The 25,125-nt window shown below is 43.9% G+C and overlaps 1 long non-coding RNA gene and 2 pseudogenes across 1 annotated transcript in view; 2 read left to right on the plus strand and 1 right to left on the minus strand.

Moving 5' to 3' along the window:
* The window catches only part of LOC134965560 (uncharacterized), a 48,291-nt gene extending 46,752 nt beyond the window's left edge, over positions 1-1,539 (plus strand). The window contains exon 3 of the long non-coding RNA XR_010188435.1: positions 1,424-1,539. This is a non-coding gene — a long non-coding RNA (uncharacterized LOC134965560). The remainder of the gene's footprint in view (positions 1-1,423) is intronic.
* A 20,958-nt stretch (positions 1,540-22,497) lies between these two features.
* On the minus strand, positions 22,498-22,616 carry LOC134968346 (5S ribosomal RNA; annotated as a pseudogene).
* A 313-nt stretch (positions 22,617-22,929) lies between these two features.
* LOC134967122 (5S ribosomal RNA) lies at positions 22,930-23,048 on the plus strand (annotated as a pseudogene).
* Positions 23,049-25,125: the final 2,077 nt, after the last annotated feature.

Genomic DNA, 25,125 nt, shown 5'->3' on the forward strand with positions numbered 1-25,125 from the left:
TCCCTCCTTGGGTGTCCACGACACCCATAGAGGGAGAATATAATAGTGTGCCGAGCGCAGCGAGGCACCGTGCCCGCAGCGTGGCGAGCGAAGCGAGCCCGCAAGGGGCTGCGTTCCGCTCGCCACCCCTGTCGGGATTGTGTAGTCGGGATTCCGGCGTCGGTATTTCGACCGCCGGGATTCCGGCCGGTGGCATTTAGTACTGATCCCATACCAACACACATACATATATATATATACACACACACACACACACACACACACACACACACACACACACACACACACACACACACACACATTCAAATACTACCAATCAAACTTTAGAAATCCCCTTTTTCTAATTTTTTTAAAATAAAATTTACGCAATTCAAGTCCAATGAATAACTAAATTATTAGTTGTTGTTATTATTATTACTACCAGTTATTTTTAATGTACAAAAGGTAAGCAGTAAACTACTACAGGTTAAAAAAAAAAAAAGTTTAGGTTACAAAAAAATGGAAAGTAATGTATATTTCAGAGTTATACAAAAAGTTTTTAGGGAACAAGTGATGGGTTACGAACTTACAGCTATTCTGCAGCAAGAGAAGTACAGTCCCAACATCAGCAATCACGAAAAAAAAACAATCTGCAGATCTAAGATTTCCCCCCCCAGATTTAAAGATTCCCCAATCCACCAATCTGCGCCCATACATTACAGATATATTTCAGTGATTTGCAGATCATTTTCAGCGAATACAGATCTGCAAATCTTGAAAGGCTCATCAGTCTGCAAATCTGCTGATTGTTACCATACACTAGCAATCTACAGCCCCAACTGATCTGTAAAATCAAACATGTTGGACAACCTGATTTAACAATCCCAATCGATTTTTGGTCTGAATCCGCGATCTGTGAACCCCATACATTGCAGATTTATTTGCACAATCATCTGCAAAATGGCAGTACGGATGGTGTAATGGTTAGCATTACTGCCTCATAGCCCTGAGGTTATGGGGTTGATTCCCACAATGGCCCTAACTGTGTGGAGTTTGTATATTCTCCCCGTACTTGCGTGGGTTTCCTCCAGGCACTCCGGTTTCCTCCCACAATCCAAAAATATGCTGGTAGGTTAATTGGCTCCCAACAAAAATGAACCCTAGTGTGAATGTGTACATGTGGTAGGGACTATACATTCTAAGCTCCACTGGGGCAGGGACTGATGTGAATGGGCAAATATTCTCTGTAAAGCGCTACGGAATATGTGTGCACTATATAAATAACTGTTAATAAATAATAATCTGACCGCCTGTCCCTTTTCTTATTGTATTGTCTGCCCAATCTGTTCAACCACGCAAAAATAAAGAATGTCAAAAAAATAATAATAATCTATTTGGAAAATTTGACAATTAACTAATCAATCCTCCTTTCTTTCTTTTACAGCAACTGAGGAGAGAAAAGGCCATGAAAGAAGAATTTTCGATCATTACCATCCCCAATGCCCCCATTGATTCAAATTTCTGAATCAACCAATGAAATAAAATTAACTTATGAATCAATCCTTCCTTCCTTCTGATCTAGTTCTTGATTAATGAAAACATTCTTGGTTTCACTTTTCTATGGGGTCGTATAGTTTATTAAACTGCCATCCTGTCTGCCACTGCAGTTCCATTCTGTTTCCTAGATGTGTCATGTTTGTAGTTGAACTGCCACGTGTTTGTGCCGCCCCCTGCTGTTGCTTAGCTTAGTCAGCCAGCTATCTCTGTGCAATCTTTTGGCCTAAACTGGATGAAAACAATATTGTGAGATATGAGGCGGTCAGAATTTACTTAAAATAACTATAAAGTAATGTTATTGAGGTTAATAATACTGTAAGAACAAAAAGGCACAAATTATGTGATTTTAGCCGTTTTACCAAGTTTTAAAAAAAAATAATACAGATCCAAAATCTCAACACTTGAGGGTAGTTTTGACAAAACCAAAACCCAACAACGAACTAGAACCAAAACACGAGGATCGGTGCACATGCCTAGTTTTAATGGCAGCACCAGCCCTGGTTCTGGGGAATCCACATATGTGAGGGGATGAGAAGAATGGTCAATAGGAAGAATCATTGATCATACTTTAAAATAGAGATGTGCGGTGGGCACTTTTCGTGTTTTGTGTTTTGGTTTTGGTTCTAATTCCATTTTTGTGCTTTGGTTTTGGCTCGGTTTTGACAAAACCACCCTTTCGTGTTTTGATTTTGGTTTTGGATCTGGATGATTTTTGAAAAACAAACAAACAAACATAAAAACAGCTAAAATCACAGAATTTGGGGGTAATTTTGCTCATACAGTATTATTAACCTCAATAATAATAATTTCCACTCATTTCCAGTCTATTCTGAACACCTCACACCTAACAATATTGTTTTTAGGCCTAAAAGTTGCACCGAGGTGGCTGTATGACTAAGCTAAGCGACACAAGTGTGCAGCACAAACACCTGGCCCATCTAAGAGTGGCACTGCAGTTGCAGACAAGATGGCACTATTCAAAAACTAGTGTCACGAACCGGTCTCTCACCTTTGCGGGTTCTGGGGTTCATCCGTTGCCAGTGCGGTTGCTCGCGGTGCTGTGCGCCCGTGTGGGGACGCGGCGTGATCAGTGGCACAGGTAATGCAGAGTCTGGGAACTGTGAGTGCGGGGACCAAATGGCCTAAGGCACTGCGGTGTGTCTGCTGTATAGGAGGTGGCCATGTTGGAAACCAAATAGGTAATACAGAGCACTTGTGAAAACACCTGTGGGCAGGTGTAAGCCAATCCCGTGCTTGTGCTGCCTTTAAGTAGGCTGGGATTATGTTACTCTGGGCCAGTGCTTTGTTGTATCAACGCTGTGCTCTAGCTCTGAGCTCTCTCCGTGCATTCCTGTGTGATTCCCGTGGTCCAGATATCGCCTCCGTTCCCAGAGGTTCGTCTGCAGCCTTCACTGCTAAAGATCCACCGGCTCTCCGCTGTGCTATCAGTTAATTGCACACCTACTGGAAATAGTTGGATTCCCAGAGTCCTGCATGAGGTTACCTTGTCTGCCTGTCTTCAACCATACAAAGTTTGGAGGATTCCACTACCCTCAGCTGTTCGTTTGTTCTACTCAGCATTTAACCCGTTCATCACTTTGTCATCTGCTACAGTTTTCGCAGTGATCTCCGGAACCCGCAAGTAACCCAATTAAGTACTTTTATTTTCTATGTTTCCATAACAAGGATAATTCTTCACAGCCTCTCAGTTAACTCTCAAAACTTCATTGCAAATCCTTACAGTTATTTCTTCATGTCTGCATTACCCAGTTAAACACATTCTGCCGTTCAGCATCAAAGCTTGTTTATATTTGGACAATTCAACATTTATTCATCAGCTTGTTTCATATACAGTTCCATGAACATTTCTTTTATTTGTCTTCGAGATTTATTCTGCATATTATTTCTGCCATTCCTGCAATACTTCAGTATAGTATGATGATTAACAACTTGTCATTTAACTCTTTACTGAATTGTTATTTTTAATAAATATATGAAACGGAACTTTCTTCGTCCTCCCTGCTTTCTTCATACCCCAGCACCTACACCTGTGGTTGGTCCCGGGTTAACGGATTCACAAAAACACCCGGACCTGACAGTAAGCACTGGCCACATGGATCCGTCAAGTGACCAATTCGCAGGAGGCGGTGCTACGTCAGATATCCTTTCCCGTCTGGAAAACCAGGAGTCTATACAGACACAAATAGTACAGTTTATGCAAATTATGGCAGACCGTTTAGAGACTCTTCATACGGCTATTAAAACGTCTCAAGTCCTGATTCCAACTCCGGTTGTCCCAGTTACCACTACAGCTTCTCCTGTGACGCTGCCTACGTCCCGCTTGCAGTTACCTTCTCCGAGTAAGTTTGACGGAACTCCAAAACTTTGCAGAGGATTCCTGAATCAATGCGAGATCCAGTTCGAACTGTTGTCCGCCAGTTTCCCATCAGCTCGTTCTAAGGTTGCATATATTATTGCCCTCCTTTCCGGTCAGGCTCTGGAGTGGGCATCACCATTATGGGAAAGAGGTGATTCTGTCCTCTCTAATTACAAGGACTTCGTATCATCCTTCCGGAGAATCTTTGACGAACCAGGCAGGACCACCTCAGCATCTTTGGAGATTCTCCGTCTACGTCAAGGTTTACGTCCTGTCAGTCAATATATTATTCAGTTTCGCACGTTGTCTTCAGAGTTAAACTGGAATGAGGAGGCCCTGATCGCCGCGTTTTGGAATGGACTTTCAGAGAAAATCAAGGATGATTTAACTATCCGGGATGTGCCAACTAAACTGGATGAATTGATTTCTCTCTGTAACAAACTTGACCTACGCTACAGGGAGCGATGTTTAGAGAAATCCAGGGCAGAGCGATCCAGTCCACGTTATCATCCTAGGCCTCGACAAGATTCTTCATCACAGTCTCCGGTAACGACAGAAGAACCTATGCAGATTGGGCGCTCTCGCTTCACAGAGGAGGAACGACTTCGTCGTCGACAGGGTAACCTCTGCATGTACTGTGGGTCCTCCGAACACTTAGTTAAATTCTGCAAACTCCGACCGGGAAACTCTCGCTCCTAGCTTATTCGAGAGAGGTTAAGCTAGGAGTTACTTTAGAATCACGTTCTGGGAAAGAGCCGACCTTGTCTATTCAATTAGAAGTTCCAAGTTCTACAGTGAAAGTTTCAGCTCTCCTAGATTCCGGGGCAGCCGAGAACTTCATCTCCTCAGCCTTTGTCTTACGGTTTAAAGTTCAAACCATGCCTCTAGAAGCAGCAGTTGCTGTTACAGCAGTGGATGGAAGTCGAATTCCAGATGGTATAATTACTCATCGAACCGTATGTCTCAAGATGAAAGTTGGTGTGCTCCATTCCGAATACGTCTCCTTCTACGTGATTCCCAAAGCCTCTCAAGATGTGGTACTTGGTTTACCTTGGCTGCAGAAGCATAATCCTCAACTTAATTGGCAAACCATGGAAGTCCTTTCGTGGGGTAAATCTTGTACCAAGGACTGTTTAGCCTCAATTGTACCTCTCCGGTCAATTAGCCTTCCCGACCTACCTCCGGTGTATCAATCTTTTGCGGATGTTTTCAGTAAACAAGCAGCAGACTCTCTACCTCCTCATCGCGAATGGGACTGCCCAATCGTCCTGGTTCCGGGTAAAACACCTCCTAGGGGACGAATTTATCCGCTATCCATCCCAGAGACGCAAGCTATGTCTGATTATATACAGGAAAATCTAACCAAAGGATTTATCAGACCATCTTCTTCACCTGCAGGAGCCGGATTCTTCTTCGTTAAGAAGAAGGATGGTGGGTTACGACCATGCATAGATTACCGTGGACTCAATGAGATCACTGTGAAAAACAAGTACCCATTACCCTTAATTCCAGAATTATTTGACCGGGTAAAGGGAGCTACTGTGTTTACAAAATTGGATCTCCGAGGGGCCTACAATTTAATCCGCATCCGGGCAGGGGACGAGTGGAAGACTGCTTTTAATACCCGGGATGGGCATTACGAATACCTTGTAATGCCTTTTGGTCTTTGTAATGCACCTGCAGTTTTTCAAAGCTATGTGAATGAACTTTTTCGTGATCTTCTCTACAAGTGTCTAGTAGTGTACTTGGATGATATCCTAATATTCTCTAAGGATCTAAAGACTCACCGTCACCAAGTTAAAGAGGTACTGACACGTCTGAGGAAAAATCAACTTTATTGTAAGCTAGAGAAGTGCACTTTTGAAGTATCTTCCATACCGTTCCTTGGTTACATCATTTCTGGATCAGAGCTATGTATGGATCCCGGTAAGGTACAAGCTATCCGAGATTGGTCCACTCCTACAACTCTCAAGGGGATTCAGCGATTTCTTGACTTTTCTAATTTCTATAGGAGATTCATTAAGAATTATTCTTCGTTAGCTGCTCCCATCACAGCCCTAACTCGCAAGGGAGCAAATCCTACGAACTGGTCTTCTGAAGCAATCAAAGCCTTCTCTGATTTAAAGCAAGCCTTTGGGTCAGCTCCCATTCTTCGACAGCCTGATTTGAATCGCCCCTTTCTACTAGAGGTGGATGCATCTACAGAAGCAGTAGGAGCTGTGTTATCACAAGTCTTTGAAGATAAAAAGGTCCATCCCTGCGGATATTTCTCCCGTAAGTTCCTCCCGGCAAAACGTAATTATGCAATCGGTGAGCAAGAATTACTTGCCATCAAGTTAGCATTTGAGGAGTGGAGATACCTTCTAGAAGGAGCACAACATCGCATTACAGTTTATACTGATCATAAGAATCTTCTGTATCTGCAGTCAGCTCAGTGTTTGAATCCACGACAAGCTCGATGGGCGCTTTTCTTCACACGATTTGATTTCAAGCTCACCTATCGTCCAGGGTCTCAGAACAAAAAGGCAGATGCCCTTTCCCGGTCCTTTGCTTCTTCTGAATTAAATGATGCTACCACGAATCAAGCCATTGTGAATCCTACGTCCTTTTTAATGACTCGAACCTCTCCAGTTCCTCCGCCTAGCAAGACCTTTGTCGCCACAAGTCTTCGAAAACGGATGCTTACCTGGGCTCACTCCTCTTCCTTCATGGGTCATCCTGGGGTTCTAAAGACTCTCAAATTTATTCAACAGTCTTATTGGTGGCCACGTCTCAAAGCCGATGTCCAAGAGTTTATAGCAGCATGTCCTAAATGTGCCCAACATAAGAGTCCAAGAAGTTCTCCACCAGGTTTATTACATCCATTATCCATACCCAAACAACCATGGACTCATATCTCAATGGATTTCGTGACCGATCTACCTCCATCAAAAGGGCGAAATACCATTTGGGTGATAGTTGATCGATTTTCAAAAATGGCACATTTCATTCCATTAACTGGGTTACCATCAGCCCCTTTACTAGCCAGATTGTTCATCTCTGAAATCTTCAAGTTGCATGGCCTTCCTCGAGAGATTATCTCTGATCGAGGAACACAGTTTGTGGCCAAGTTTTGGAGGTCGCTTTGTTCATCTTTAAATGTCAAGTTGAATTTTTCTTCTGCATATCATCCTCAGACAGATGGACAAACTGAGAGAGTCAACCAAGACCTTGAAACATTTCTCCGGCTATATATATCGTCCTCACAGGATGACTGGGTTGACTACCTTCCATTGGCAGAATTTGCTCATAATAATCTCTTCCATTCATCTTCAGAATCTACGCCCTTTTATATTAACTTCGGCTTTCATCCTCGTGTGCCAGAGTTCCATCCATTGCCAGCCCTAGAGGTTCCAGCGGCAGATCAAGAGCTTCAACGTCTATCTAGAATCTGGAGTTGTGTACGTAAGTCCTTGGTCAAAACTTCCGCTCGTTATAAATCTTTTGCAGATAGAAAACGTAAAGCTGTACCGAATTACAAAGTGGGAGACCAAGTTTGGATTTCTACGCGCAATCTCAGGTTCAAAGTTCCTTCTAAGAAATTTGCTCCCAAGTTTATTGGTCCATTTCCCATTGTAAAGGTACTCAACCCTGTGTCATACAAAGTCAAGTTGCCACCATCTTTGAGAATTCCTAACGCCTTTCATACATCTTTACTGAAGCCTTTGATTCTCAATAAGTTCCGTACTACACAGTCCAAATCTCCTAAAGTTCACTCTTTGCAGAATGAGGAATTTGAAGTTAAAGAGATTGTGGACTCACGTTCCCGATATGGACGTTTACAGTTTCTGGTCGACTGGAAGGGTTACGGTCCGGAGGAGAGATCCTGGGTTTTCTCTGAAGATGTTCATGCTCCAAGACTGGTACAGAAATACTTCTCCAAAAATCCTGACAAGGTTCAAAGGTGTTCGGAGACCACCCGTAGAGGAGGGGGTACTGTCACGAACCGGTCTCTCACCTTTGCGGGTTCTGGGGTTCATCCGTTGCCAGTGCGGTTGCTCGCGGTGCTGTGCGCCCGTGTGGGGACGTGGCGTGATCAGTGGCACAGGTAATGCAGAGTCTGGGAACTGTGAGTGCGGGGACCAAATGGCCTAAGGCACTGCGGTGTGTCTGCTGTATAGGAGGTGGCCATGTTGGAAACCAAATAGGTAATACAGAGCACTTGTGAAAACACCTGTGGGCAGGTGTAAGCCAATCCCGTGCTTGTGCTGCCTTTAAGTAGGCTGGGATTATGTAACTCTGGGCCAGTGCTTTGTTGTATCAACGCTGTGCTCTAGCTCTGAGCTCTCTCCGTGCATTCCTGTGTGATTCCCGTGGTCCAGATATCGCCTCCGTTCCCAGAGGTTCGTCTGCAGCCTTCACTGCTAAAGATCCACCGGCTCTCCGCTGTGCTATCAGTTAATTGCACACCTACTGGAAATAGTTGGATTCCCAGAGTCCTGCATGAGGTTACCTTGTCTGCCTGTCTTCAACCATACAAAGTTTGGAGGATTCCACTACCCTCAGCTGTTCGTTTGTTCTACTCAGCATTTAACCCGTTCATCACTTTGTCATCTGCTACAGTTTTCACAGTGATCTCCGGAACCCGCAAGTAACCCAATTAAGTACTTTTATTTTCTATGTTTCCATAACAAGGATAATTCTTCACAGCCTCTCAGTTAACTCTCGAAACTTCATTGCAAATCCTTACAGTTATTTCTTCATGTCTGCATTACCCAGTTAAACACATTCTGCCATTCAGCATCAAAGCTTGTTTATATTTGGACAATTCAACATTTATTCATCAGCTTGTTTCATATACAGTTCCATGAACATTTCTTTTATTTGTCTTTGAGATTTATTCTGCATATTATTTCTGCCATTCCTGCAATACTTCAGTATAGTATGATGATTAACAACTTGTCATTTAACTCTTTACTGAATTGTTATTTTTAATAAATATATGAAACGGAACTTTCTTCGTCCTCCCTGCTTTCTTCATACCCCAGCACCTACACCTGTGGTTGGTCCCGGGTTAACGGATTCACAAAAACACCCGGACCTGACAACTAGTCCCCAAACAGCACATGATGCAAAGAAGAAAAAGAGGTGCAATGAGGTAGCTGGATGGCCAAGCTAAGCAACACAAGTGTGCGGCACAAACACCTGGCCCATCTAGGAGTTGAACTGCAATTACAGACAGGGTGGCAGATTTAAAAAATAGGCCCCAAATAGCACATGATGCAAAGAAGAAAAAGAGGTGCAATGAGGTAGCTGTATGACTAAGCTAAGCGACACAAGTGTGCAGCACAAACACCTGGCCAATCTAGGAGTGGCGCTGCAGTGGCAGACAGGATGGCAGATTTAAAAAATAGGCCCCAAACAGCACATGATGCAAAGAAGAAAAAGAGGTGCAATGAGGTAGCTGGATGGCCAAGCTAAGCGACACAAGTGTGTGGCACAAACACCTGGCCCATCTAGGAGTGGCACTGCAGACACAGACAGGATGGCACTTAAAAAAAGTAGTCCCCAAACCACATGATGCAAAGAAGAAAAAGAGGTGCAAGATAGAATTGTCCTTGAGCCCTCCCACCCACCCTTATGTTGTATAAACAGGACATGCACACTTTAACAAACCAGTCATTTCAGCGACAGGGTCTGCCACACGACTGTGGCTGAAATGACTGGTTTGTTTGGGCCCCCACCAAAAAAGAAGCAATCAATCTCTCCTTGCACAAACTGGCTCTACAGAGGCAAGATGTCCACCTCATCATCATCCTCCAATTCCTCAACCCTTTCACCGTGTACATCCTCCTCACTGAGTATTAATTCGTCCCAACTGGAATCCACCATCACAGGTCCTTGTGTACTTTCTGGAGGCAATTGCTGGTAAAGGTCTTCCCGGAGGACTTTATAATTCATTTTGATGAACATCATCTTCTCCACATTTAGTGGAAGTAACCTCCTACGCCGATCGCTGACAAGGTTACCGGCTGCACTAAACACTCTTTCGGAGTATACACTGGAGGGGGGGCAACTTAGGTAAAATAAAGCCAGTTTGTGCAAGGGCCTCCAAATTGCCTCTTTTTCCTGCCAGTATACGTACGGACTGTCTGACATGCCTACTTGGATGCTGTCACTCATATAATCCTCCACCACTCTTTCAATGGTGACAGAATCCGCGATCTGTGAACCCCATACATTGCAGATTTATTTGCACAATCATCTGCAAAATGGCAGTACAGATGGTGTAATGGTTAGCATTACTGCCTCATAGCCCTGAGGTTATGGGGTCGATTCCCACAATGGCCTGGGTAATCAGAACCTGCTCCCACCCCTCTTTGCAGCACCTGCGCCCGCATGAAGGAGGCGGAGCATTTTCTGTCCTGTGGACCACGTACCCACATAAACCCACAAGGAAGTGGGAAATATAAGTACATCCAATGTTCCTATTAAGTTGGGCAAGCTGAAAAACATAGACATGTGGTCCATCAAGACATCCGCTCTGACTGGCCACCTCACAATATGAAGTATTTCTCAAGTTTAGTTTTTGAATATTATAATTTTGTAGACCGCTTTAGCTTTGCAGGAAATGTGAGTGAATCTGCTACATGTACAATTCATTTGCAAAAAACAGATCTTAGCCTTAATAAAGAGGTTGTAATGTCACCACTTAAAGGAAACCCCATATTTACAAATGTCTACATAGTAAAAATTAGAAAAGTGATACTATGGGGGAATTCAATTAGGTGCAACTGTGGTTCCATGTCGCAAGTTTGCATTGCAGATTACATTTGCAATTCAATTCCACACGTGCATTCCTTTTTCAGAGTAAATTTGCTTGTTTTTGTCCGCACCCATTGAGAAGGTGAAATGTACAGTAGGGAAAATCTTTATTTTAAGATAAAGATGTTGGGACTTGCTTCAGATTCCCCTTGGGCAGGCCCCCCTAATGACTAATTAGGTATTTGGGAGATGGTGTAATGGTTAGCATTACTGCTTTACAGTACTGAGGTCTTGGGTTCAAATCCCACCATGGCCCTAACTGTGTGGAGTTTGTATATTCTCCCTGTGCTTGTGTGAGCTTCCTCCAGGTACTCCGGTTTCCTCCCACAGTCCAAAAATGTACTGGTAGGTTAATTGGTTCCTGACAAATTTAATCCTGATGTGAATGTGTGTGCGTGTGCGTGTACGTGTTGTAGGTAATATAGATTGTAAGCTCCACTGGGGCAGTGACTGGTGTGAATGGCCAAATATTCGCAGTAAAGCACTGCGGAATATGTGTGCGCTATATAAATAACTAGTAATAATAATAAGAAGTTTTATTAGCTTAACTGGGCCAATAATTACATGTAACTTTTGGGGTGAAAGAAAAATGGCCTGAAAGTACCCCCAAATAAACTTTTTAATTAGTTTATGCACCCCAAATTTAATTCAAGTATTGCAAATAATTGCTTTTTATCATGTTTTTAGAGTTAAACAAAAAATGAAAAATGACCTCAAATAAAACCAAATCACCTTGTTTCTACTTTTTTCTTCTTCATTTTTTCATTAAATTCCTTTGTAACTAACAAAATAAGCTTTTTGCATTATATTACTTTTTTTTTTTTTTTTTTTTTTTAAATGCACAAATCAGACATTTGGCACCTTCTAAAATTTCCAGTACTTTCATCATGCCCACTCACAGTCTTCTATATGATTCTTCTAATGAGGTTGTCACTTTTTTGGGGTCTATGAAGGTCTCCCCCTTTTTCATGCTATTTCATAGGTTGGCTTTGTAGACAAAATTAGCATATTGTCATTTCTAATTAAACTGTACAAATCCCGGGTGGGTGCATGAAGGCGAAGTGTGTGAGTTTATAGGCGATTTTTTTTTTTACTTCCCCCCTAAAAGTCCATGTGGCTGAAGTTAACTCCAACTCCCACCCAAAACATACGGGTTGGGTTTGAGATTCCGGCAGTCATGATTCCGGCAAACAGCATGCCGACGCCAGGATCCCGGCCATCAGAATGCCGGCAGGGGGGTCTCGACACAGGTTCTATTCCCACTCTATGGGTGTCGTGGACACTCACGAGTAGTAATAGCCCTTGGCCCCCTGCCGGCATTTTGGCGGCCAAGATCCTGGTGTCGGTATGCTGACTGCCGGGATCCTGACTTCCGGGATCGTGACTATATATCAAACATAAAAATGTTATTCATAGTAGTGTATAATGTTAGGGTGAATTCCAGTATGACCATTTTGTTTAAACACCAACTTAAATTGTTTTTTATCCTCGCAATTATGTTTTAACGTTAGGGAGCCTGGGAAGAACATCTGTTCCAAACAGGTACTTAGGGATACAAACAATATCATATGCCAAGGTCTTTTATCATCTCATGGTAAAGGAATGAAGGACACTGACACTCTAGCAGGCACTGGGGGAATTTCCAACCATCAGCTTATCAGATCAGCACTCAATGCTTTTGTTGTGGTCATTTGGGAATTGGGACATATGGGATCCGCTGTGCCAAACACATCAGAGACCACTTAGTTAACTGCCACAACATTGACAAGATAATCAGCAATGAATAAGCCTAGTTAATGGCCCCCTGAGTATTTGAGGATTAGCATATTGATTCATTCAGCCATACAGAGCTTCCTACACAGAGCACTGAAGTACCATGCCTGGGGGAAAGTGTTACCCTTCTCATACAATTCTGCATCGCTTTAGACCTAACAGGCTGCATATACAGTAGTAGTGTGTATCAGCCCAAAGAGACCCCATTTACCTGTGTATGCCGTTATGCCCCAACCTCTCTTACGGTGCCCTGTTAGATCCAACCATTTGGCTAAGCAGCTGGATTCTTCGCAAATTTGGGACCACATGTGTTTGGCTGAACCTGACAAAGAACCAAACAACACTCCTGCAGGTTACATCTCATCCCACAAAGGGGTAGGTCCATAGCCTTATGTGTATACAATGAGAGGAAGATGTGTGGTGCATACAGGCCTCTGCATCCAGGAGGGCACCGCACACCCTACAACCAGAGTATACTAACCTTTGAGCCGGCAAGTGGGTCTTTCTAGCTCAGCAGCACCAACATACAGAGTGGATGGGGGGCCCAATGCTCAGAGAAGGGGCCCCACTTCACTCGTTAATACACCCCTGGGCAGATTTAATTTTAGATGTAATATTAGTGCCCCTTTAAACCAGCATCTGATACAGTTGAAGATTTGGCAGCTTTATAAAGCACTGCTTCAGGGCCGGTGCAAGCTTTCTCGGCTTTCTAGACAAAACTGCAGCTGTTATAAGCACTCAGGGCTGCCCCCCAGATCCTGGCGCCCTAGGCAGCTGTCTAAAGCTGCCTTATGGTAGAGCAGACCCAGCTCTGCTTGTTAAATTTAGCCCAAAGTCCATCCTAAGGGGAAAAGAACAAATCCAGCACAGGATGAAGCTAGGCAAACCAAATTGTAATTTATAATATTTAAAAGTGCAGAAGTTCTGGCACCTTATTATAAGATGATGCCGATCCAGAGAGAGATGACTTTGATTTTGACTCAGGAAGTTTCTCCTCCGTTAGTTAAGGCCCATATAGACGGGCCAATGCGGGAGAGATGTGTGCTGAGCGAACCGCTCACACAACCTCTCCCGCCACTCAGCACAGCGCGATCTGTGCTAAGCGCGCGGGGGGAGACGGGGGGGCGCTCATTTCACCCAGCGGGTGACGTGAGCGACTCGCTAGATTGGCCTGCATGCAGGCCAATCTAGCACCAGCGATAGCGATGCACGGGCTGCGCATCGCTATCGCTGTTAGAGCTACACACGGAGCGATCTTGCTGAAAATCTAAGCAATCTAGTCAGATTGCTTAGATTATCGCTCCGTGTGTACCCCCCTTTATTGACCTTGGCTTAGATCAGCAGTGTGGTAACTACTAATTAGATACTTCCAAAAAGTAACTTTTGTCTTGTATTTTTAAAATAACAGGAACATTTTTGGAACCACTCAGAACGCTTCGGATCAACACTGCCCAATACATAGACTTATATTGGTTTACCAATATGAGTCTGAACCAGAGGCGTCACTTACTTTTAAAACACCCGGTGCGGTCGCGGGTGAAAAGGGGGCGTGGCTTCGCGTACCGACCCCGTTTTCGGCACATTGTGGGTCCGGGGGATGCGGGCTTCACCCGGAGACTGCTGAATCTGCAGTGCTGGCTTCTGCACTGTGACAGGAGCCGGGTTGCAGCATCCAGCTCCTGCCACTGAGCAGGAGCCGGCACTTTGGTGTCACCCCTCAGAGGGGAACACCCGGGTGCGGGCCGCACCCCCCGCACCCACGTTGTGACGCCACTGGTCTGAACGTCTAGCTCAGGTATTCCCAACCACGGTCCTCAAGGCACACTAACAGTGCAGGTTTTAGTGATATCCAGGCTGCAGCACAGATGGTTAAATCAAAATAACTGAGCTACTAATTAAGTCACCTGTGCTGAAGCCTGGATATCACTAAAACCTGCACTGTTAGTGTGCTTTGAGGACCGTGGTTGGGAATGCCTGGTCTAGCTATTAGTTATCAAGCATATTCTAAAACAGTGGTTCTCAAACTCAGTCCTCAGGACCCCACACAGTGCATGTTTTGCAGGTAACCCAGCAAGTGCACAGGTGTATTAATTACTCACTGACACATTTTAAAAGGTCCACAGGTGGAGCTAATTATGTCACTGTTGATTCTGTGAGGAGACCTGCAAAACATGCACTGTGTGGGGTCCTGAGGACCGAGTTTGAGAACCTGTGTTCGATAACATGCTAGCTAGAAGCTGATTGTTGCTAAGGACAACTACTCCACTGGTCTTCTATTGAAGGTTTGATACATCTCACTGAGGACATGGGTTCGATTCCCACTACGGCCATAATTGTGTGGAGTTTGTATATTCTCCCCGTGCTTGCAAGGGTTTCCTCCGGATACTCAGGTTTCCTCCCCTAATCCAAAAATATACTGGTAGGTTTATTATTATATTTATTACCAGTTATTTATATAGCGCACACATATTCCGCAGCGCTTTACAGAGAATATTTGCTCATTCACATCAGTCCCTGCCCCAGTAGAGCTTACAATCTAATATCTATACTCACTATCACATGTACACACATTCACGCTAGGGTTAATTTTGTTGGGAGCCAATTAACCTACCTGTATATTTTTGGATTGTGGGAGGAAACCGGAGTACCCGGAGGAAACCCACGCAAGTACGGGGAGAATATACAAACTCCACACAGTTAGGGCCATGGTGGGAATCGAACCCATGACCTCAGTGCTGTGAGGCAGTAATGCTAACCATTACACCATCCGTACTGCCCCAGGTAGGTTAACTGTCTCCCATCAAAATTAACTCTAGCAAGAATGTGTGTGCTTGTACGGGTGGTATACGCTCCACGCTTGTGTCTATTTCCTCTTCTTGGAAAGGTCCTGGATGTGACATCAAGTGAGGGCACAAATGGTTGTCTGCCCATATAGCATGTATTTGGTTTCCCAAATCTACGTTTGTTGTAGGTGATATTGTTGTAGTTATGCAGCATTGGATGCTCGCCATACTTCGGGCACGGTGTCTCACTCCGCTTTGCTTGCCACAGGTTACTATTCCAATTGTAATTGGACATTGCCACACTTGGCTAATACAGAGGCTAAATCCAATCATCCATTGCGGACTGGGGATATCACCAATAGTGCATGGAGTCCTGTTGCCATTAGGAACCACTGTCACGGGACCCGACTCTTTGGACCATACAGCTGGTAATTGCATTTACTACTGGATGCCTCTAGAGTCTAGACAAGCCAGCTTACTGTGGTGAACTTTCCATTACAATTAAAGGGACACCGTCGTAGCAACTCTGCAGTTAACACAAAACAATTTCTAATTGTCTTGATTACCCCTAATATTCGTTGTTTTTATAAAAATTAAATGCATATTTCATATATTTAATTCTTTAATAAATTGTATATATTATGTACTATTAGCGCTGTTTTTACTTCACACTTTATTACCTTACATAGGGAGACTGCTCAGCTCCCACTACATAGCAGCTGGTGGAACACTCATTTTTAGCACCTTGTAATATATATTTCTTATATATTTTCTTTAGTGTTTGAAAAATGAGTTAGGAGCTGGTTGGTTGGTACTTTATCTCTCTCCACTTTATCTCTCTCCAAGATTTGATAAATCTGCCCCCAATTACAAGCCAATCAGCTCCTGTCATTTGACAGAAATGACAGAAACTGATTCGTTGGCACTTTACCTCTCTCCACTTCATCACTCTTTACTAAATCTGTCCCATCATTTGCTCATTTTCTGTGTGCTTGCCAGGAGCATTTATTTGAAACTATGGTGTCTATTTACTAAGCCTTGGATGGAGATAAAGTTGCTGGAAATAAAGTACCAGACAATTGGCTCCTAACTGTCATTTTTCAAACACAAAAAATACACAACATTCCCTAGCGCTTGAAAACCACCAACCTAAAGCAACAATGTAATAAAATGTAACTAGCTGCTCCCAACTTGTGTATACTGAAAGATTATAAACTGCAAATTCAGGCAATGCAAATTACCTAGGGAACGCTTCATTCATTTATTATTAAATTGTGACATAATCACATACATAATATAAAAAAAGCACTATGATACAATTAAAATACAACAATATAAATGATACACAATATCTCCTTTCCTCCAAAAAAGAAGTATTTGTTGCTCAGCAAAGAATGATAAAAATTGTTAACCATTATTCCCTGGTAACTATATAGCGCTTAGAGTACAGCAGTTATGAAGATGGAGACAATTTTATTAAAGGACTGTGCTCACCCTCCAATAATGTGAACATGTAATATGTGAAGAATGGCATCAGCAGGGCACGTTACTTATACCATCGGCAATCACAGCTTTAAGTTTCTCCTGTACCCGTAATGCTTTTTAAATATGACAAGTTTACTTTGTCCACTTTTAGCAAGGAGGCGATGTATTTGCAGTGCCCAAAATTAAATGAAAAATATTTTTATCATTCTTTGCTGAGCAACAAATACTTCTTTTTTGGAGGAAAGGAGATATTGTGTATCATTTATATTGTTGTATTTTAATTGTATCGTAATGCTGGTTTTTTTTATATTATGTATATGATTATGTCACAATTTAATAATAAATGAATGAAGCGCTCCCTAGGTAATTTGTATTGCCTGAATTTATCATTTTTCAAACACAGCTTGTGGCATAGCAGTTAGGAGCTGATTGGCTGGTACTTTATCTCCAGTGACTAAGTGGGTTATTCCGAGTTGATCGCACGTAGCAACTTTTTACTGCTTGTGCGATCAATCTGACTCCGCCTATGGGGGACTGTATTTTAGCATAGCAGGGCTGCGATCGCTTGTGCAGCCCTGCTATGCTAAAAAAATTTCAAGTAAAACAAGACCATGGCTGCAGTTACTCACCCAGTGCGACGGATCCAGCGATGAAGGTGCCGGTCCTGACGTCAGACATCCGCCCTCCAAACACCGCGACACGCCTGCGTTGGACTCACCACGCCTGGAAAACGGTGAGTATCCACACCAGAACACCTCCTGCCTGTCCGTCTTCTTGCGATCGCCTCTGCGATCACATTTCTCGCTGGCGGCGGCGTTGCCCTGCGACGATCGTCACCAGGCAATGACGAGCATGCGCATTTCCGACCTGTTCGCTCCACAGCGAAGAACCGCTGCGTGCGAAAGGGTCGAAATGACCCCCTATATCTCCATCCAAAGCTTTTTAAATAGACCCCTAATTCTCTAGAACACATATTACCTGCCAATGGGTACCCGGCCTGATATCGGCTGGAGTGAAATGCAGGTGTGTAAGGTTTATTTTTCATTCACCTGTCCTTTTACCAAGCTGAAAAAAAATCTCAAGATCCCAGCAATCCCTTGCTACAGCTGTAAGTGCCTGGTCAATGCTCTTAGCTGTGCTGAGTGTCTTGCAGACATATGTAAAACACATTGGACATCCTTGTATCAGCCTCAGAACACGGTGACACTTTAATCCCCATTGAATACAAATGTCCTTTCACCAAAGCAGATTTCATTATCTGAGTCATGGCCACTAGCAGCTGTCCCTGTATGAGCTGCTGATCTGTGTATAGATATCATAGCTGCATTAATTGGGCATTAATTCATGCAAGACCCAAGCAGCTTTATAGAATAAAGTGTGTGTTTGTGTATGTAGTGTAAAACTATTTGCAGATGACATATTTTATTGGAGTGCCCACCTGAAGGAATTTTTTTACACTTTGCAAATAGTGGTTTGTTTGTTTGTTTGTTTTTGTTATATTTTTTAATGCCTTTACTGTTTATAAAATATGTTGTTACAATGTTGTTTGTGTTTGTTTTTTACCTGCTAAGTAACAGTAGTCTTTTGATAATTGCTTAACTGCAGTAATCTGGTTCATTAGCATAAGTGCGCCAGGGAAAAAATATATTGTACCGCGGCTAATTGTATTACACAAACAACACAGTTTTTTATTAATTAGACATAGCAGCTTACTGTACATTTAATATAAATTATTATTAGCCGCCTCAGGCCCCGAGTAACTTTCTGGATTTATGAAAATATAAAATTAATTTAAAATAGTTTTAGTACTATGTAGTATGGCATAAAACATACCCCTGCTAATCCCCCCGCCCCTGTCACTCCATACTTCCCTTACATTTTCTGTCTCTCTCACTCCCTGCTTTACTCTCCCGATCCCTGAACACACTTTCTACCCACCCAGTGGCATATCTATAATAAGTGCAGTGTGTGCGGTGCACACTGGCCCCCGAGATCCAGGGGGGCCCACACCCTGCACCCATTTTTCAATACTCACCTCTCCAGACTCCCAGGGCGATGGCAGAGCATCTGTCACAAATCTCCAGGTAAATGGCGCGGCGGCCCTTCTAGTGTTCAAACTCTATTGCGGATACCGGGCACCGGCTGCAGTGGATGGGGCCCAGAGGGTAGAGGATGCACGCGGGCCCTGTGCCCACTCCTTCTATGAGCTTGAGACTGCAACTGCCACATCCAGCCTTCCTGTGTCCCTTCAGTCTCTCTGGCATCCCAGTGTCTCTCCAGCACCAGCCCCCTACATGCTCTGGTTCTGGCTGCTCCTCTTCACACTGTGGCTCCTCTGCCTCTCTGCGGTGTGGAGAGGAGTGGCGTGACGCCATGGGGTGTCTATTTCCGTTTCCCTACCACCCCAAGCATACACAAAGGTGCCTACAACTCTGCATATGGGGGAATATAGGCATTTCCTCTGTTCACACTACTTTTGATCAGTACACATCCAATTTACTTCTAGCTATGCATCATCCAGTATCATCCTTCATTTAACCCATGGTTTTAGTAAAGTGAAACTTTTTTTTTTTAAATCATTCTTTATGTGGACCCCATTCTACTGTAGGTTCTCTTCTTGGCTTTACTTCTACATTTTGGGCCTAAGTCAGTAAGGATAGCTGATTCTGCTAATTAGCAGAATTTGTTATCCTTTGGATCGCATGCTGGGGGCCGCCCATCGCTGGGCAAGGCCGCCCAGCATAATGACCGGAGCCTCCCCCACTTCAAAAAGCTGAAATTGCAAAGCTTGTTAGCAGAAACTGTGGAAGCCTCCTGACGGTGTAGCTTAGCTTCGGCCGTAGGAGACTCGCCGCCATCTTCCTGATCACGGCAGCTGTGTGTGACATCACGCAGCCGCCATGATCACACCCATGACATGCCCCCATTCGGCCACCTCTGCCCCTTGTTCGGCTGCCTCCGCCCCCACAATGCTCCGTCTCCTCCCTGGAGCATAAATGGCATTCTCTGAGTTCTTCAATTTCCACTCACACTCCAAAAACATACTGATAAGCTTCTGACAAAATGACTTATTGCCTGTGTGTCTGTGTGCTAGGGAATATAGGGCCTAATTCAGATCTGATCGTAGCTGTGCTAAATTTAGCACATCTATGATCAGTTTCACAGACATGCGGGGGGACGCGCAGCACAGGGCTAGTCCGCCCTGCATGACTGGCCCTATCCCCCGCCACACAGGTACAAAAGTATCACACAGAGGTGATGTTTTTGTACCTGACAAGCATCTCCCTGCCAGTGCAGCACCTGAACGCTGGCAGGCTGTTACTCGCCGCATCCTGGGCCGCAGTGGCTGCGTGTGACGTAACGCAACCTCTGCAGCCAGTCCCCAATGGTCCGGATGCACCTCCATTGTCCAGACTGCGCCCCGCCAATGGCGTTCTAATTTTTTTTGGGGGACAACCACAAATATTTAGTATCACCCAAAAGCATCACAGAGGGACCACAGCAAATACTGTATCTCTGATACCTGATGCCGTACCTACCTTCAGCTGCAACCCCCATAGTTTCCTATGGGGGATGCAATGCTGCCAGATTTACCAATGTGAAGCATTCCCAAGCTTGGCCCCCACAGCTAATGCCATCTGGAGATGTCGGTAGCCCGCTGTAGCCGATGGGCATAATTAGCCGGTAGAGGGTTCCCCAAGAACTGCCCCCAGCAATGGCCGCCGCCCATGCACGGTCAGTGGGACTGCGCGTGTGCAGGAGTACTGCTTCCACTCCGAGCACACTGCAGGGACGGGCTCCTTGATACATGCTGCTGGTATAATCACATATTGCAGTGCAATTGTGGGTGCTAATATCGCGTCTAGATCGCAATGAAAATGCAATAATTAAAAATGGGCCTAAATGTTGTCTCTAAAAGGGTGTGCAGTATTTTGTTATCATTCATCATATCGACACTGATAAAATGTGGACATGATTAGAATGTTGACTAAATATCGAGATGGGGATGCAGTCAATTTACCTACAATCAAAATCCTGACAGTCAAAATACCGACAACCATTGACCGATAGTCAAAATACAGACAAGGTCAAAATACCGACATTTAAAATGTCAACATGTCGAAAAATCGACATAAGTTTTTCATGATTTTTTTCATTGAAACCGACTTGTTCATACTTTACCATCCCAGTGGACATGGAGGGGGAATATAATAGTGCACTCAGCACCATGCCCGAAATATGGCGAGCACAGCAAGCCATGCGCTGAGACATGGTACACTTATACGGTGTCCATGTCGACCTATATCAACATACACCCAAAAAAATGGAAAAACTTGAGTCGACCTTTTGACCTGTAAACATTTCAAATGTCAGTATTTTGACCATGTCAACATTTTAAATGAGGGTATTTTGTTCATGTTGGTATTTTAACCATCGGTCAATTGTTGTCGGTATTTTGACCATCGGGACTTTGATTGTAGGTCAATCATACTGATCCCCCCCTGGTGCTCTAGCGGTGACTTACCTGGTACAGCAGGTCCAGAATTTTAACAATACTGACATCATAACTGTCGACACTTGACTACAAACCCCGTAAAGCGCACACAGCACAATAGGTAGGACCCTTATAAAGAGCAGTTAATAAATGAGGGTAACGTAACGTCCAATTCTCAGTCAGTTGTGTACATGCTGGCCTTCAGCATCAGACTTACCACGCACACTTCTTCACCTCTTAGGAGGAGGGTTTATGAACATACCAGAATTACTAAGAAAGATGCACACGGAATTTAATAAATCATAGTTCCAATGTTCAAGATCATTTAGATCATTTTAAGTGTTGTGGACTGGAAGAGGTTAACCTGGGAGTATCTGGCGGTGATTGGACTAAAACGCCTTGTGAATGTGAAGCCAAATGAAGTTTTTTACTTGACACAGATTTATGCCAATTGTTATTTTTCTGTATTTTCGGGGAAACCATTATCAAATAATATGTGCTTTCATATGTGAATTATAATGATATACTGTATGTCCATGTTTGTAGGACACTATGGGGGTAATTCAGACCTGATCGCAGCAGCAAATTTTTTGAAGAAAAGGTAGCTCCTGCACCGGCCTAGATTTAATGTACAAAATTATAATGCTAAGGCCAGAAGTGGACAATATTTCTAGGTATCAAATGTTCCTATCTGTCCATGTGGCGGTGCACCCAGAGTCAAATAGAAGGGCAAATACAAAGAGGAAAGAGAAAGTATGACTCTTGTTTGGGCGCACTCTTATTATATCTTAGTGTCTACTGATAAGTGATGTGCCTAAAAATTAATATAGTCTTTATTTCTGCTCTTAAAATACGTGGGAACTCAACAAAAACAAAACAATAGGATTAGACATAAACAAACATTAACATAACAACATAGGAAATCTATTCCGAAAAAATATATATAAGAAATGTTCAGATCTTGATTATACTTTGGATAAGTGCATATGGGAAGATAGCTACATACCATGCTGCTTCCGTCTGCCAAAGATCTGTACAAACTGTGTTTGTATTAATGCAGCCCTAGGTTGGGTTAATTTCGTGAGAGGGAGAGCCCACACACGGAATTTTAACCCTGAAAGTTGACCACTGTCATGGATTAGGTACGAGGGGTAAGACAGGGATGGGATCTCAATTCAAAGGGTAGTAGGAGCGGGTATTAGTGGTGATCCTGCTATTAGTGTTATTCCACAGGGAATGGGGTCTTCCTACTTCACTGGGTATTCCCTAGGGGTCGCCCGTCTAGGTACTGACCCAGCCCGCCTCCGTTTAGCTTCCAAGATCGGACGAGATTGGGCGTGGGCGTAGGGGTATGGTCGTAGGAAGACTTGACCCTGTACCATCAATGAGAGTGCACCGAAAAGGAGGGGTTAATTCCTCCTAGGGAAAAAGATGATGGGATAAGTGGGGAAGAGGAATAGCGTTGGATATGTAGATGTGAATCTGCTGTCCTCGTTAGACGGAGGAGACGTGTCTCCTGAGGGGACGCGCTCCCAGAGGCATATCTAGTGTAGGGCGAGTGGGGCACGTGCCCTGGGCACCTTGGCAGGCCCAGGAGAGGGGGCGCCGCCGGCGACCAGGGCATCATGCCCCACTCGCCCCCGTCAAGTCAAAATTGGTGGTACAGGGTCAAGTCATCCTACGACCATACCCCTACGCCCACGCCCAATCTCGTCCGATCTTGGAAGCTAAACGGAGGCGGTCTGGGTCAGTACCTAGACGGGCGACCCCTAGGGAATACCCAGTGAAGTAGGAAGACCCCATTCCCTGTGGAATAACACTAACAGCAGGATCACCACTAATACCCGCTCCTACTACCCTTTGAATTGAGATCCCATCCCCGTCTTACCCCTCGTACCTGATCCATGACAGTGGTCAACTTTCAGGGTTAAAATTCCGTGTGTGGGCTCTCCCTCTCACGAAATTAACCCAACCTAGGGCTGCATTAATACAAACACAGTTTGTACAGATCTTTGGCAGACGGAAGCAGCATGGCATGTAGCTATCTTCCAATATGCACTTATCCAAGGTATAATCAAGATCTGAACATTTCTTATATATATTTTTCGGAATAGATTTCCTATGTTGTTACGTTAATATTTGTTTATGTGTAATCCTATTGTTTTGTTTTTGTTGAGTTCCCACGTATTTTAAGAGCAGAAATAAAGACTATATTAATTTTTAGGCACATCACTTATCAGTAGACACTAAGATATAATAAGAGTGCGCCCAAACAAGAGTCATACTTTCTCTTTCCTCTTTGTATTCGCAGCAGCAAATTTGTTAGCTAATGGCCAAAACCATATGCGCTGCAGGTGTGGCAGATGTAACACGTGCAGAGAGAGTTAGATTTGGGTGAGTTATATTGTTTCTGTGCAGGGTAAAGACTGGCTGCTTTATTTTTACACTGCAATTTAGATTTCAGTTTGAACACACCCCACCCAAATCTAACTCTCTCTGCACATGTTACATCTGCCCCACCTGCAGTGCACATGTTTTGCCCATTAGCTAACAATTTGCTGCTGCGATCAGACCTAAATACCTATACCTGGATTATTTAGCTGTACTGTGCTTTTCAGAGATGGACAGCATGTAATGTCTTCTCACCCCACATATACTGATATCAGGAGCAGCCTGTAGAAGACAGTCCCACTTATAAATACCTAGCTGAGTGGCGCAGTTATTTGGGTCGTGTATGATGAGAAAGTGGCTCATTGCACCTGTTTGCTGAAGTTTGAGAACTTCCCACGTAGTATATTGGTGAGTTCCAACTAAAGTTACACTGAAACGTTTCGGCGATCTCGCAGTGGGACAGTGGGGCCCATTTATCAATGAGCTAAAGCTATTTACAACTCGTTGCATATGATAAATTGTGTTCCAGCCAATCAGCTCCCAACATGACCATTATGAGCCGATTGGCTGGAGCACTATTTATCATATGAAATGAGTTTTAAAACTTTTTTGCATATGATAAAACCTGTTGATAAATCAACCCCTTTATAATGTATAAATATATTGTGTCCCCGCACACACTGCGTGATACCCCCACAATGGCACGATATATCATTACATGGTTAATGTAATGGGCCCTACACACTGGATGATATCTAAAGGGCCCTACACACTGGCAGATAAAATGCACAATATGAACGTTCTCGTTCATTAATGAACGAGAACTTGTTCATATCGTGCAATGTGTAAGCACCAACGATTAACAATGTGCGGCCCCGCGCTCGTTATTCGTTGGTGCCCTGTCGCTTATGCATGCGGGCCAATATGGACGAGATTGTCCATATTAGCATGCAGTGCTATGGAGCCGGGTGATGGGGGAAGTGGAGAAACTTCACTCCCCCTGTCACCTCCTTCCCGCCGGCGGATCACCTGTCGGCCATATCCGCCGTCGGGCAGCTCGGTGTGGGATCGATAAGTGTGTAGGGCCCATAAGAATGATATAAACGTTATCATTCAGAAATTAATTATATATCGTTCATATCATTTATTGTGGAAGCACCAATGATGAACGATGCGCGGCCCCACAGTCGTTCATCGTTGGTTTTTCATCATTTTTCAATGCAAGCCAATTTGGACGATATTGATCATCATTCATATCAATCGTTGTTCAATTCGCACTAATTGTCCAGTGTGTAGGGCCCATATCTGCACCACATTGTGCGTTGCATCGTCCCATCTGTGTGTACACACTACACCATGGTTGTGCACAGTGGTTGCAGGGACCATGATTGCACCACAAATTATGTAGTGTGTACCCAGCTTTAGGTGCTGTAGCTGCTATAGTAGTGTACATTTATAAGACCATCTTCTGGAGCATAGCC

This window comes from Pseudophryne corroboree, chromosome 10, assembly GCF_028390025.1.
Source record: "Pseudophryne corroboree isolate aPseCor3 chromosome 10, aPseCor3.hap2, whole genome shotgun sequence".
Classification (NCBI taxonomy): Eukaryota; Metazoa; Chordata; class Amphibia; order Anura; family Myobatrachidae; genus Pseudophryne; species Pseudophryne corroboree.